Raw genomic sequence first — 17,478 nt, forward strand, 5'->3', positions numbered from 1 at the left:
CAAATGTGTAGTTAGGTAGATAAGAAAGTGCATTTGTGGAGTGGGAGACAGGTACGAGAGGAGCGAAGTAAATACTTGGTTTCCATCCATGTTATGTTACAACTTGCAGTCCACAATTGCTTCCTTGTTTGAATTTTTAATCAAATCTGATGAAGCTACTTATTACATGAACAAAAGGCTAAGTTTCCATGTGCAGTTAATTCTACTTTTCCTTTCATGTAGGAAATGCATTCACAGATAAACTAGATTGACGATTTTGAGGATTTAACTCACCAATTTACTTTGGTTGAGATGGGGATGGGAAGGGGATAGGGATGAGGGAGGGAGGGAGGGAGGAGGGGGGAAGAGGGCAGTTTAAAGAGTAAACAAAATGAAATAAATCATCTGCTTCAAATCTGAAGATAACAGATAACCAGAGTCATGTGAATATATCTAAACTCAAAGTACATGTTGTAATCTTTCAGACTTATAATATCCTATTTAGAGTTCAAAGGTCACAACCGTGATAGGATAACTAACAAAGATGATACAATTTATATTCTGGTTACCAATTAGCAACAATGACATGCATCATGGTATATTTCCTTCCTCTGATGTAATATTGTCGTTATACACATTTAATAATGCACTCATCAAACTCATCGATGCAGTTTGTTTAGATAAGTCGCCTTTGGCACAAAGGCTTTTTGTATGAACTGAGCGTCTATCAAATATCACTGCTTTCACTGTAGGAATGACAACCAAAACAGGAAGCTCGTACAACGACTGTACAACGCATCGAAGCTGGTGGGCCGTAGAGGAAGCTGATCTAATTCAGATTAAGAATGAAAGAACTATCACCCACATGACTAGATAATTTTAGATGATCTATGACGTGTGTTCACCCAAATGAGTGAATATCAAAAAGCACTCGATTGGAACACCGTGCGAGTTTTTTTACTTTTTAATGTTCCTTTAAAATCCAAACAAGGAAACTGCCTCCAATATACACAGCCACACTGACTGGCACTGATATGCAAACAAAAGCAATATTAAAAATAGAATTTCAAACAGTTTTTAATGTCTTTCAGTTCTGTGATAAATATTCCAAATGTGTGAAATTTAATCTGCGAATGTATTATCTACAACAACAGTCCTAAACTTATATCATTTTGTCGGTAATTCTAATATTTAGGACTCGGAAAATTAAATCAATTTATATAACTATTACTTTGTTGAAAAGAACAGTCAACTAATTCGGTTGATGAAAGAAAACCACTGTGAAGTGCTTATATGGACTGTCTAAAAGAGGGTTTCTTGATAGGAGACAGTTTATGGAGTGAGACCCAAGCAATAAACATTTTAACCTCTAATACTGGGCATTGTGCTATATATGTTTCCAGTCACTAATAAATGTGTTTCAGTTTTTATAAGTCCTTCAAAACTTGAAAATCTTATTTGCTGTCTTGGTTTTCAAGATGATCTGTGACCACTCCAGGTTGTATTTTTATGTATAAATATCTCTTGTAATTTTTGGGAAATGAGGTTCTTTAAACATCTTAGACATAAAAGTGGCTGGGCAACTTAGTCTAACACACATATGATGAGGTCAATTTCCAAGACCTCAAAAGGGAAAACAAACAAAAAAGTGGATTACAGATTTGTGAAGGACAAATGGTTTTGAATGTCATCCTGATGTTTATAGCATGGGATGTATTTTACTGACATGTCTGTATCAAGTTGAAAAGAACATATTATGGTTGAGTTGCTTAAATTTATCGTGGATTCAATGTAAACATTTATGCCTGAACTGTGGAGCTCAAGTTACCTTTATACTGTAAGCTTTCCACAGATTTACTTTAGAAGGTGAATGAATACCTTGAAAACTTGAGTAGTCATAGAAACTTTTCGAGCCCGCCAAGTTTAATTTTTATTGGACTGTGAGTGGCACAGCGTGCAAAAAGGTTAATACAATCTTTCACTTCAGCAAAAACTTACCCATGGATGGAATCCACTTGTCCAACAGACAATTATTTATGTGTATCACAAACATTGGAGCTGACCAATGGTCTGTGTGCTAGACTAAGTGGTTCAGCCACTTTGATTGATGTAGCTTTTGATCAATCCTCAAAAAGTGATACAGAAAGACAACCTGGAATGATGACAGTTCTTTGTAATTAAAACAGATCATAATAATCAATTTCTGTGCTTACAGTCATCTTTTACTAGTGGTGAAACTGGATGTAAAATGAGCACTGGCTATAAAAATGGAAATTAATATTACTAATTAATCTAGCGACAACAACATGTGAACTACGTACTGCTTTACAAGGTGATAAATATTACCACCTCTAACTAAGCTTAATTTATATGAACTATACTCGTTTTTTTTCTTCTCTGGTCTAGCGCACATGTTTGAAAACCAGACGTGGATTGTAACTGATCTGTCTGGAAATTTCATGGAATACTGACTTCTCTTGTGATTTACTCTATTTTTGTCAAAAATTTATGCAATTAAGTTGGTGGTACTTTTCATTTGTACGGTTTAAGCTACGAGGAATACGCTGGTGGGCCACACATACTGTTATGAGGAAACAGACAAATGAGTTTTCAAAGCATAAGCTCATTAATATTCAAGCCAATCCAAATTGACACCATTTTAAATCGTTTTTCATGAACGACTCTCCCTGTTTTTGCCCTGTGTTTAAATGAAATGATATATTATCTTAGCTGTTTGGGAGATCTAAGTTCATCACAACTTCTCTGGCCATCACATCTGTAGAGCTATGATAAATAGTTGGGTTTGCTTCGAGGTTAATTCTAGATCTGTTGGAAACTGGCATCAAAATAAAAAAGGAATTATGTTCAGTGCCATGAGACCTAAATTTATAACTCAGCACAGTTCACGGCACAAAGACAATGAAATCAATCATTTTAAAGAGAAAAGCAATATTTTCAATAAATTCGGCTATGTCATCCTTCTTAATAGACTTAAAATATAACTTGACCAGCAAGCAAAAAAATGAGACCAACAAGGAACCAATGTGACCCAAAAATCTAGTATTTCATATTGATTCGACGTTCACATTAGTGCACATGTAGGGCAGACTCTATCAGCCGCACACAAATTACTTGGGGCTCCCCATGTGGTAAAATGACATCAAAACTAATATCATATGATATTACCAGACAGGCAATCTCAGCTGTTAACTTTCTGATGGACAGGTTTCCTGAAGGTAATCTGAAATTCTTGCCAACTGAATGAAAACTATTCACTTCAAACATTGACATATATATATATATATATATATTGTAATTTAGGCAGATGCTGACCTTTGACCCACCAGTATTACTTGGAAACAATCTTAGTACATATATAAAGGTTGTGTTAAAGAAAACTGAAAAAATTACCCCTATGATTTATTGGTAATAGCCAAATGGAGGTGGTTGTTAGTTATGGTTAATGTTCAAATAACTGCAAGTTTAATTTAACTATATGCTTGTTTCTTTTAATAGTTAGTTATTTTGTTTGTTTCTTTGATTAGTTAAAGAACTTATGCTTGTGATCAAAGAGCTAATAGTAGAAACTATGATGAGATATTACATAGAAAAGTAGAAAACAAGAGAGGGGATCATCTTAACCACTTTAACTTTGATATTAAATATCTTGTAGCTTGGCTTAATAATCCTTAACCCCTAAGGAAAGGTTTTAAAGGTCCCTAACACATATGAATTTAACACAAATTATTTAAAAAGGCACCATACAGGTCCAATAAAAATGGACTGCAAAATTTACAGGTGATCAAATTTAATAAAAAGTTCATTGCACCAATACTGAAGGGCAAAAGATTTCTTGTATTTGATTAATTACCGATTCTTAAAAATATATAGTTATGATAGTTATGAATGAACTTATAACAGCATGACATCCCATAGATTGAGTTTCTGTTATTGCTGCAAAGTTATGAGACATTCTATCAAAGCCAGCAGCTGACAAACACAGTCTTTATTGTACATTACAGTTTCACCATTGTGTAATATACTTAAAGACACTTCATACAATACTGTAATATACTGTACAAACATCATCACTCTCTTAGCTCTGCCAAAACTCTGAAAACTTAAAAAGTAATTTTTTGTCTGGCCAGCAACCTAATTTATGGCTTGCACAGGTGAGCACAATATTCACATACAACCCAATAGATCTTACTTACACTGGGTCTAAAAATGAAATACTTTCCAGGTTTTGATAACCTCTGATGTATAATGGAAGAGTTGACCTTCCCACCAATATCCTATTAGTGTCAGATTTCAAAGCAGAGAGGTAGAGCATTTATATTGCCATTGATGGGTGAACGGGCAAATGAAACACAATGACAGGTTCAAAATACAACTTACTTCTTTTAGCATTTTAGGTGAACAAGGAATGTACAGTTAAAGCTTCATAGGTAAACAATTAATGCTTTCTATATTCTATTTGTCTTAAGTACCAACTACCAAGAATTGTCTAAAATTTGGGTCAATATTTGAGAATGCTACCAACAAAAGCTGGACCATGAACCATCAGAAAAAAACAAGAGGCTAGAACAACTAAACATATGGTTATTGGCTCAAATCAAGCACTGTGTTTAAATTACACAAATTTCATTTCCTATAAAATCCTCAACAGGCTTGAATGTCTCTTTTCAGTACTAGATTTAATGTAAAGTCTTGAATGTCAAAACAAGCTTGAAAACGTCTCAAAATAAGAAAACGTCTCATATATCATACCACTGTGCGATTATAAGCAAACAGTTATTTGTACATCAAATAATAAAGCAATAGAGTGCATAAGGATATGAGAGACAATATCAGCTGTACTGTAAAGTTAATATCCACATGATAAGACCCAGGCTTTTCATATATTACCGTAAATGTACACTGTCGCTATTGCAAACAATATTTAACTAATGTTGTCTAAGATAGTCATTGGCCACTTAGAATCCTCTCCCCTCCCCCTCCTCTCCCCCCAACCTCTCCCCCACCCCCTCCCCCAACCTCTCCCCCACCCCCTCCCCCACCCTCTCCCCCACCCCCTCCCCCACCCTCTCCCCCACCCTCTCCCCCACCCTCTCCCCCACATGTAATAATTTATCATGGACAGTATTACTAATTGACCAAGAAGTCTAGCACTCAGGACCTTAAATAATTCTATAAACAAAGATACCCATTAAGGACAAACAATACTAAACCCACAATCTACTATTTGTTGGTTGCAAACACAAATATAATTCCATACATGTAAGTACTGCTGTCCCACCACGACTAACAAAGACTTTATACTCAAACTATTTGTTATCTCTCTCTCTTTTCTTTGTCTCCAAGGGTACAAATAATGAAATCCTTAATATAAAGATGACCCAGCAATGATTAAATATTACTTCTCAATCTGAGTATAGTGAAACTAGACGTAACTTTATTAGCGTGCTGCATGAAATACGAGACTTGCTGGGTTTACGTGAACCAGGAAGGCATAGCAAAGGAAACAAAGTGTGTTCTACCGTGAATGGATTCATAAAGTACTGTGTCCTTTGCGACTTTAATTTCCTAGAGCTTTGTGTTATTAATGATGCAATAGCTAGGTAATAAAATTTGTCACCATGATTACAAGTTGGGAAACATAAATTTGTGATTGATGCCAAAGTTTTGTGACTCTAATAATAAAAATCAATTTTTAGAGATCATGTATGCTAAAATTCCAATATTAATGCATGCCATTTAATTCCACTACCCAGAGAAAATGTTTTTCATTCAAGTTACATGTGAATTAATTATACCCCAAAACTTGTGGGTTTTGGGGATTAGCAAGCGATGATACTTACCTGTCTCAACTCTACTGTTGCATTTTCCCATCTACTGTACCTAGCCTATTAGTGGTAACATTTTAGCACTGCGTACCCATTGGCCCTCCTAAGGGTCAATGCCTCTTCCTTCCAGATTTACCTTTTCGCAAAGTAAAGAAGCTTACTACTGGTGAACGAAACTTATGTCATATATATATATATTGATGACAATCCTTTTTTTTATTTATAAAACAAAAATGTTTAATTTACCTTCATGTGGTGGAAAATATTGCAATTATTTCTGGAGAAATACTTTGTAGTATTTTCAAAATTTCCAGGACTTTTCCACGACTTCCCCCAATGGGAAGAGCTGTTTTATTGCACTATAATGTGTGACTTAAAACACATTTCAGTGTGTTTGTATCAATCATGTATCCTTGTTTACATATCAACTTGATTGTGGAGGTACAGGGCTTGCTGAAATGTGACTTAAATTATTTAATGGTGTTGAGTTGACTTCTTACCTTTACAGCATGTAGAATGCTGCTTATACAGGTACAGCATCAATACAGCATTGAATATATTATGCAATCTTGTCAAAACAGATATTATAATATAATTGTCAAAGTTTTTCAAAGGATTGAAGAACATAAGTGGACATTGGCTTCCAGACTACCTTAGCTTACAATAACTGAAAGTCGAGTGCAAACAAATACCTTTTTAATGAGTAAATGTTATTTCTGTGACGATTGATAGGCATTCAACAATCTTGAAACATGATGCTACTTGCGATACTATATTTGGCAATTGGCCACTTAACTAAATAGCTGTTAGAAGGTGGTCACCATTTCTTACATTTATAACAGATTCTCTTTAGATTATTGTATCTCTAGATGACAACTGATCAAAATTAACTTTAATATCCTCTTTTTTTTATTTTGTCATCAAATGAATGAGGAACTAATGGTTTCATTCAAATCTGAAAAATTAGTCACCAACACTTCCTCATTATATAACAGTATTATTGATCAAGGTATACATGCAAATACAAACTTATCAGAAAGATTACAAATGTGCTGGCTTTTCACAGTTACCTCAATAACTCAAACTAACATAATTACCATATGAAGTGTTGCAAAATCAACTGCATTTTTGTGGAATTTTATTATCCAAACTTTATTATCAATGTACAAAGCTGTTCTTTGTAAACAGTTCACAGAAAAATAAAAACCACAAGGAAAGGTAGCCTTTGTCATCTCAGGGGCTGTTTGAATATATTTCTGTGTTTGGTTTTTCCCAAATTGGAAATTATGGAGTCACGCTTACCGACAAATTTTGAGGGGAACCGTGGATTGCAAAGTCGGCAATGACTACAACACAGATAGCCAAGTCGGTAATTACTATTGGGGTTTTATTTGTCAAAACAAAACCACAAACAGAAACGTTGTACTCAAAGCCGAAGCCAAAATGAATAAATCACAGCCAAAGTGAATTAATCAGGTCACACATCCGGATTCTATGCATTCTAAGCTCTTCAATACCGCCCTCAGTATCTTTCCTGATACATTTCATACTGTAAGTTTTGATTCCCATTGAGCTGTGACCGTCATTATAATAAACTGCAAGACTTTCTCTTTCTTTTAGTCACGCATACTCTCAAAATCCAAGGCAAGGATGAATCCTCTTGATTTCCCAGCACAAGCTATCACATAACACTTCCATAACTGAAGATGAAATAATTTCTGAGTTAATTTGTACACTGCAGTTCTATGTCACACTGCTCTGTATAGCAGTGATTAATTGCCCACAGCTGTTTATAACTTTCGGGTCAGGGTTTAGACTGGAAGATGATGCACCTCCTTTGGCGAGTACCATATTTTAAATTTAAACACCAACCCAGATTTTCAACCACAACCGAGCCATAAAAACAAAAAAAACCTGGATAACACAGTGCTAGCGTGCACAGTGAAATGTCAGAACAGCATATATATCAAATTCTGACAAAGTTACCTTTAGATCATAAGCACGAAGGTAGTCAAATGAGATCTTTGGATGACAAGTTATATCTGTGAAGCTCAAATAACACTTTTGTTAAAACTACCTGAATGTCCCAAACAACACATTCACACTAATAATTAAATTCCATTAATTTATGTAATCTATTTGTGAATATTTTGGTTATGATTTAACAGATGGAAAGACAAACTACTGTTAAAAGAAAAATATGTTTTTTTAAACATATTTTGGGGGTTTTGATGTTCATAATATATGAAAGATAATTTAGTTGGGCATTATTGACTTCCCTGATCATACAGTCAAATCCCATACTTAAATAATTCAATACTGTCACAAGATCCACACAAATAAACACAATACAGAGCACGATTGCTTTTTGTCACACCAAAAAATTCTCATCAGTCAGTCACGCATATATATTAAAATTTATTAATTTCGTAACGCTGTAAGTTAACAAATTGCTAGTCTTTGGTACTTACATGGTTAGAAAAGTTAAAATAATCAAATAATGTTGAACTGATGTTTGATGACTTGAAGTAAATTTTAACTTCCCAAAAAGTGCATTATGATTAGTCTTCAAGGTTTGTAACAAGATTTTCAGTAAAAGGAAGCTATGAAAGTGATTTCATTTTTGTTCTTTCCATGAAGGAAAAGCCAGCTTCCTGCCTCTATAAACTTTACGGGTTCAATCACCAAAACCTGCAGAATAGCTTCCCACCTGAAGGGCAAAAGAATTAAACATATATATGGTTCAAATGGAACAAAGTCATTGTTGAGTTTGCAACTTTCATATATATACATTGATTTGGACTTTGTTTCATCCATACAATGACTCTGTTTTCATTACATCCTTACAATGATTTTAAATATCATTTTACCCATTACAATGACTTTATTTTCCTTTCACGACTCCCTCCATTACAATGATTTTGATTTAGTTTTATCCATAAAATAGTTTTTAGTTTATTACATGAATGCAATAATTTCAATTTCCTTCCATCAACAGATTTTTGTTTCATTGATACTCATAAATAAATATCATTAAAACCATTCCAAGATTTTCATTTAACTTCATCCATTCCATGATTTTGATTTCCTTCCATCCATAGATTTTGTTTGAACGATACTCTTAGATATCATTAAATCCATACAATGATTTTGATTTAATTTCATCCATTCCATGATTTTCATTTCCTTTCATCCATATCATGATTTTGATTAAATTTCATCCATTCCATGATTTGAATTTAGTTTCATCCATACATTTTTGTTTCATCGATACTATAAGATATCATTAAATCCATACAATGATTTTGATTTCCCTTCATCCATTCCATTCCATGATTTTGATTTACTTTCATCCATTCCATTCCATGATTTTGATTTCCTTCCATCAAATTCCATGATTTTAATTTAGTTTCATCCATAGATTTTTGTTTCATCAGTAATCTAAGATATCATTAAACCCATACAATGCTTTTGATTTCCTTTCTTCTATTTCCAAGATTTTGATTGCCTTCCATCCATTCCAGGATCTTGATTTAAATTCATCCATTCCATTCCATGATTTTGATTTCCTTTCATGAATCTACAGTATTCCATGATTTAAATTTCCTTCCATCTATTCCATGATTTTGATTTAAATTCATCCATTCCATGATTTGGGTTTCTTTCATCCATAAAGTGTCTGTACCTAAAACCTACATTACACAAAACCAACTACTCTTCAAATTGAAGCATTGTCACAATCTCATTTCCATTGTTATTCATAAATCATTACTCATTCATCTCCTGTCCTTCATTAAACATCCTATGCAATGTTACATTCCAATGAATATGTAAAATTTCCTCTCTTGATTTTATACTGCACTTTGCTGTTACGTTACACTCCTTGCAAAGCTCATAGGTCAAGTTGATTTTTTATTTAATGCTTTTAGGGAAGTGTTAGTTTTGCAAATAGACTATTTGTTTAACACTGTGCTGGAGACTATCTATGATTACCACTACTGTTTTGAAATAATTCCATATTCATATTGCAAATACTTGTTCCTGATTGTCATTGTTAGCATATCCAGGGAGCCTCATCCCTCTCCTACCCACCCCCACTCCCCCATTTGAGCAACCATCATGTGCACAATAACTCCACAACTCAGAAATCCTAGTTATGGGCCTGTGTGTGATGTATTTTGATCTTTATTTGCAAGTTACCAACTAACAAAACACAAATTCCCTTTTATACAGGTCTTCTTCAATCTTTTCAAACATTTTTTCAAGCTCTGCCATCCAAAAATGGTCAACTGGTTATCTGTCCCTGACAAATTAGATACCTTCTGGTTTTAAATAAAGTCCAAAGATTGCAGCCAGGGGTCAGAAAAGTTTGTTGCTGGTATTGATCAGCTTTGCATACATATCTGTGTAAATAAAATACTATAAAATACTGTATCAAAGAAGAGCCTAACTATTACCAGTAGACCTGTAAACTTGATTCTATTCATAAATATATCTGGCTGTCTGACTGACCAGACCCACTGTCCTTTTTGGGTGCATAATTGTACAGGTCGGGTTAAAGAATAAAATCTTGTGAATGGTCTTCTCCTTCTATAAATAATTTCTTTCAAGCTGTTTTAACCCTTCTTCCCAGGTTGGTGTATGCACTAGATACTAAAGCTCTCTAGCCCTTTTCATTGATTCTCACACATGATGTGAGACAGTGTGCATTAACAAGATAACAGCTTCGATTGTTGACAATAACACAAGCAAACACTATCAATAGAGTTATCAGATTGAATTGAAAACTGGCTGCCTTATCTCTTCCCAACTGTGGGTAGACTTCAGTCAGTCCTATTCAATGGTTATTGTTGCAGCCTGCAGTCACAAATGACCAAATATTCTTAATACCGTACTGCTGCTGCTCCAGCTTTTTTTTTCATTATTATTATATATATATATTTTTTTTTGAGATTGCACAAAGGGTACACACATCTTGATACAAAGTGTACAGTTAGTAATAAATTGTCTTTGATGAATATGTGTCTTTCAAATATAACAGAAGGGTATATATCTAAGCAATACCTTAAATAGGTTAAATTATATAGTGTATTATCTTGTAATTTTTTTCCTGTTTATTTATTACTATTAATTTTTTGGAGATTGCAGGGTGAAGTGTACACATACTTTATGCATAATGATAGGTTAAGTAATAATATTTTCTAAGGAATCTTTAAAATAAAAAAAACTGCTTAGTCAATACATTATCTATTCCGGGGAAATTTGTGCAGAACCAAATTTTACATGGTGTGTTATCAGGCTATGTGTTTTGTGTGCGTGTTTTTTTTTTATATACTCTTTTTAATGCAACATCCTGTCAAAACCTCCTGAATGAATAAGATGATACTTGTATTCACAGTACTAACCAAAAGTCTAATGGATATATGCTCCATCCTTGAAAGTAACAGTCTGCAACGACAGATTTATAGGAACGACAAGTTGAACAAAAATAAATCTGGTAGTACTCAGAAATCCATTTTTAATGAGAATGCAACATGGTGTTTCCAGACATAAAGGATTATATAAGGTAACACTGGGCACCTGCACACATGTTACTTTAAGTCCACCAGGAAAGATGAAATTACTGCTTAGTGTTTTTAAAAAAACTGTAGCAATTTATGAGACAAAACCATATGTACCATAAATTTGTGGGATGTTAAGTTTTCAGTTTTGGAGTAAATGGTTAGTTAATAACTACAAAGTTAGGAACGGCCCAATGGTTGTAACCACACAGATAGGCTGGATAGCCTAGCCTCTTGGTTATCGGTAATTGAGATCCAGCCAAGTTTCTAGTGTCAATATCTCCAAACATCGGGCAACTAAACATGTTGGCTTGGCTGAACATCTTCTTCTTACTGTCCATGCTGCTGATTGAGACTGTCAAATAACAATCATGCGTATATATACAATTTGGAATGATTGCCAATTGCTTGATTTCAAATTTCCACCAAAATGCGATTTGCCTTTTGTTTTTAAACTTATTTCTTCTACTATGGACAAATGATTTGTGAATGACAAGTGTTATTTCCAATGTAATTTTCACAATAAATATAAATATATATACATAAATAAATATATTTATCTAAAGAAAAGCATGAAAAACCAACATATATAGTTAATTTGGCATATATGTCCATTTCTTCCAATCAGAGTGCTAGAAAACAACATGTGACACTGGTCGTCCAATGAGAGCATGAGAAAGCACAATATATCAGGGCTCATGTCACACTAGGTCTCGATTTCATCCAATCAGAGCAAGAGAATGTTACATTTGTCAATTTAATCTGACATATGTTCATTTCAGGACTTTTGGCACACTAGGCATAACATAGCCTTCTCTAATATATGTTCTAATACTTCTCCCAAACTCATAAAACAGCTGTGTATATCTACCTAAAAGGCTATGTATCATCATTTCATAAGCCAGGGCACAAATCCTAAACAATCACAGTGACCTTTGAACCTATTCTGCTGTATGGAATTTCATTGCATGGTTTGTACAGGAATTTGATGCCAACCTTAAAAAATAGGAAATTGAAAAGGAAAGCGCTTCATTAAAATTTAACATGGTGGATGGTTTCGTGGTTGTTTCCTATGTTGTAAAAATTTAACATCAGTACAAACATATCAAAAGTTGACATATATTTGCACAATTGGTGTTTCTGACTTATCATAACACTAAAGCCAGCTAACATATTGAAATATTATTATGGCAAACTGTTACATATGACTGTTTTTCTAATCACTGCTACCATTCTTTCCTTGTAACCTCCATGGATTGATTCAGTATGTGCTGTCTGCATAATACGTACTACCAGACTAGTGTGCTATATTTCAAGCCCACTTTAATATCTTCACTAAATAGGTCAGACAATATAGCAATAAGCCAGTCATATCCATAACTCTTCCCTAACATTTATATGGACAATTACCTACCTACAGTTTACATATTTTGTCTTTTAATCCTGCAAGCAAATTTAAATATATTTAACCCCTCACCCCCCCCCCCTTTCCTCTCCTACTCTCTTCCCTAAATCTAATGTAAATTAGTGGCTAGTTCTCATGTAATAAATCAATCATAAGATACATCTGTACAAACCACTCAGTTTGTTTGCAATCTATACATGTACATGTGGTTTCAATTTCATATAGTTTCACTTGAAGAGTGTCAGAGCTGGTAATGAGTAGATTCTGTTGTTCTATTTCAATGAGTCACAGACTTACTGATTGACAATCAAAGAATAATCTGAACAACATCAATTTTATACAAACATCATGCACATGCCCGAACTGGAAACTGTTTATAGTAATTGTCATCATTTCTCAAAATTGAGTTCTAAAATTTCTACTATATAGTATACATCTTTGTTTTAATACTACCATGTAGAGCTTTCATCTTCCAAAACTACAAAAAAAAATATTTAAAAAACATTTTTAATTACACTATCTTCTTCATCAAGTTGAAAACATTATTTTCTGTTGAATGTTACGTCAACTTTATAATCATTCTGCTAATAATTGTCAAAACCCCATTCAGCAGCATTTTTATCAATTTTGATATTATTCAAAACCTTTAGTTTAAGAAAGAATAAATAACGAATATAATAAACAATCCTTTAAAAGTCTTCTTCTATTTACTAATAATCAATTTCCTTTACACGTGACAAAACAACAAACGACTTCATCGATAATGACAATGACGAACTAACTTTTGTACTCTGCATCAGATTATTTTTGCATAGTAATTGCTCCTCTATCAATAATTAACCAACCTGAAGCTATATATGTTAATAATCAAACAATTTGCAATGTCAGATAAAGAATCTGTTCTGTTCCGAGATGCAATTTGACATACAGATCCTGCTACATTTTGATGTAGCTTATTGTACTAAACTCAAAATTCTTTGGCCTGGAGCTTAACACCTACTATTACAGCTTATATAGCTGAAAGATATTCTCTTTGTTTAATGTAGTTGCCAAAAGCCACAAACAAAACAGGGACTTTTTTTTGCAGGTTCTTTGAATCCATACAATTATTACTTGGTGCAGTGTTAAAGGCCTATTAACCACTCTGTGGTAAGTAAACAAATACAGGGCAGGAAGGATAGGTTTTATGCTAATGAGCAGTTCTTTTGTGTAAACCCAATGCACTGTATCTCTGTACAACTGCTTGGATTACAACAGTACAGTAGTACACTCCTTCATACTAATTTCTAATCTGTCTGCATAGTGCTTGGCCTTTATCCCTTTTCACCCCAAGAAAAGAAAAGAGAAGAAAAAAAAATAAGGGGAAAAACAGAGGCATTTATTCTTAGTCACTAGGTACAGAAAGGAATTTGACTGGCAACAGCCGCCTGCAAAGAACTGTTATTACAATTTGAAGAAGAGAGGCTAAAGTTCATAGACAAAATAAAAAACAATGAAGGAAGCCAAATTACACAAAATCTATACACACTTGACTGTGCTTAAACTGCAAAAAGACAGTGTGCCAATACATACATGTGTATTACCAAATAGAAGGGTGTATAATGAAGCATAGGATACAACCTCACAATTAATGTTCAGTTAATAGGTTAATGAAGTCAAGATGAATCTATTTCATTTCTGTTTCAACAAACTGATTCATCTATTTTGTTTTAATATAAGTGCAACAAGTCCACAAAGTTGTGGATCAGTTACATATTCAACAGAAATGAATCCAGTGTTTGTAAATAGAAATGAGCATAAATAATTTGGTTAAATATTAACAACAAAAATGCAATGTTATTCTAACTTTTTTTTTAATATTGACATTTTAATGTTATGATTTTAATAAATGGTATTTCTGTTTCACATTTTAAGCTGTTAAAATATCATTAAATAATATTGAAGGTAATTTATCATATGTACAGTGCTTTTAAAAGAAAATAATCTTTATTTGTGTAGATTTTCCAGTAATTCACTACACAAGGATTCTCATTTAATAACAAAGTGATTTAGGCACTCCATATCAATTAGTTTGATGTATAACCACTTCATTTCTTTTTCCTTTTGGGGGGGAGTTTAAAATATTAAAAAATTATTTTTCTTTATTGAGAGCATAATATACCTGTATCTAGACTTTCTACTCTCTCTTTACCTTTTACCACTTTTGAAAAGCGAACAAAAAAATGAGCGTGTGTAGAGTACATTTTGTAACAAGACGATCAATATATATATGTATGTGTACAGGAGTTACATCATGAAAAGAGACGGTTGTAGAGAAGATAAAATCCATTGAAAAGTATTCCTTGAAGAAACACAAATTAATTGCATGACTCAGCTATACAATTACGAAAACTTGCCTAAAGTGTCGAATGTATTTGATTCATGGTTCAAAATAATAATTATTCAAATGTAATATGCAGTCTAATTGACACTGTAAAGTTTCTCTGTAGAAACAGAAACAAGGTGTTGGTTGTGCTACACTAGGCTTAGAGCTGTATGTCTTTCATATGTAGTGTGTGCTTCATAAGTCAAGTTTCCAATTGAATCAATCCTTTGTTCTTTTGTACATATTTGTGCCAACATGAGAAATCAATACTGAACTGAACTGAAATCATATATTAATATTTTTGTTCAAACTCCTTAAATATTTCTTTCTTAAGTACAGGTAATCATCACATTTTTTATCTCTTTATTTTTTTCTTATTTAATTTTACACAATCACCAGACAAGCGTTTCTATATCCGTACATGTGCATTATTCAACTACAACACCAAATTGGTGATACAAGTTACTAATATCCAAATTTTTGGCTGAGTTACCAGGCAGGAAACCGACCATTAAAAACAGTTCCAGCCACAAAGGCTTAAAGAAGAGAAACAAGAACAGAATCACGTCAAACAGACTTCCTTATTGGAGGCTCTTCAGCTTGCAGGAAACAAGCTTACAGTTTTATCATTGCATGTTGGTCCTAGGTATGAATCATCCACACAGCACTGTGTACAATCAATGATATTAATATCAATCTTAACTTGAACCACTACTTTAGTGCGGTTCTATCCATAAAAATCACTAAAGCATTGTCACTTTACATATATTTCCTATGAATCGCTCTTTGAAAAGTATCTTCAATTCAAACGTCACTATGACTGAACAACGGTTTGTTGAATAAAGTGTTCATTGACAGCCAAAAAAATTGCAAAGTTTAAAAGCCTTTGTTTCATAGTCCACAAAGAAAATTTCTGGAATAGTCAACACTACAGTACACACCTTTAATACACATACAGTAAGTGCACACTGTATCAGAGAAAAATTGAGCAAAGGTCTATTGTTACTGGTAATGCACGTATAATATATTGATCAGAAATTAATGCATGATTCACGACTATATTTATGAAATTAAAAGGTAAGAATAAACGACACCAAAATTTCATGATGATATACTGTACCTTTAAAATGTAATAAAATGACATTATGGTAGTTTTCTTTTAATACAGATCATCATTCTTGCACACTACATTATCATATCATATATGTTTATTGGCCTAATTTGCGAATAAGCATCAAGGCTAACCCTAATATTGATATCAAGCGATTGTAACTCCTTTAACCAGCTATTTGATAACTTTATGGGGGGAAAAAGGAAATTACTTCATAGCAATCATTTGAATAAAGTGGGCGGAAAAGTTTATAAAAAATAATCATAGTATGAATGACTTAATAGCGACCAGATAATTTAAGCTGAATATGACAACTAATAATACAATGTCATTGTAATGTACCTGTTGGAGAGAAAAGAAAGGAAAGACTTCTTAAATAAACACCTGTAGCATTTAAATTAACACTTTTATTGTACTGCCCAGGAAGAGCACCTATTAATTATCATATATCCAAAATTGTACAAATCCTCTAACATGTAACAATGTCAGCAACAATCACTGGCATTAAAATTTGTAATAATATTAATGGAATGTGGCGATCCACCCGAACGGCTATCAAAATGGTGTCTGTGTTTGCTTAATGATTTCTTGAACCTTGACCCACTGTTATCAATAAATCTGACTAATTTAAAAAATCAAAGAAATATATGTATGTGCTAGCTATAAAGCTGAAGCCTTGATCCCAACTTTACGGATGCACTGTATGCCAGTAGTTCAGTCAGTTCAGTTCAACAGACACGTAAACATATCCACATCTGTATAAACCAAGGCTGCATGCACATGCCTATGATTGGATAGATCAAGCAGGGATCTGCTATCAACTTTCTCTTTCCTTTTCTTATTACTGAAAGAGCTTTATTTGATATCATAATAAGCTAAATACATCACCATGAAAAAAAAAACTTCTGTTCAATTTATTCATACTCCCGTATTTTATGTACATATTCGATGCCCCTTTTGGGTTAGTCTCAAAGCCCTCACATAGAAATGTCCAGTTCACATATGTACAGTAAAAATGAGTGAAATAATTTGCAACTCGCTCAAAATGAGCCATCACCTCACATCACCTCAAAAATTAATATTAAATATGTTTTTACTTTGTTTATTTCTTCAATCAGTTTCCAGTATCTCCACTCTAGTAATCAGTTTCTGCCACCACCACACTTTGTGACTGTCACCGACTAATAACTCATTATTACTCCCTTCCACAT

General features: G+C 33.4%; 1 protein-coding gene across 3 annotated transcripts in view; it reads right to left on the reverse strand.

Annotated features, from left to right (window-relative positions):
• Positions 1-17,478, reverse strand: part of LOC139967790 (uncharacterized) — a 36,453-nt gene that overhangs the window by 16,312 nt on the left and 2,663 nt on the right. The window lies entirely within an intron of this gene.

The sequence above is a fragment of the Apostichopus japonicus genome, chromosome 5 (genome assembly GCF_037975245.1).
Source record: "Apostichopus japonicus isolate 1M-3 chromosome 5, ASM3797524v1, whole genome shotgun sequence".
NCBI lineage: Eukaryota > Metazoa > Echinodermata > Holothuroidea > Aspidochirotida > Stichopodidae > Apostichopus > Apostichopus japonicus.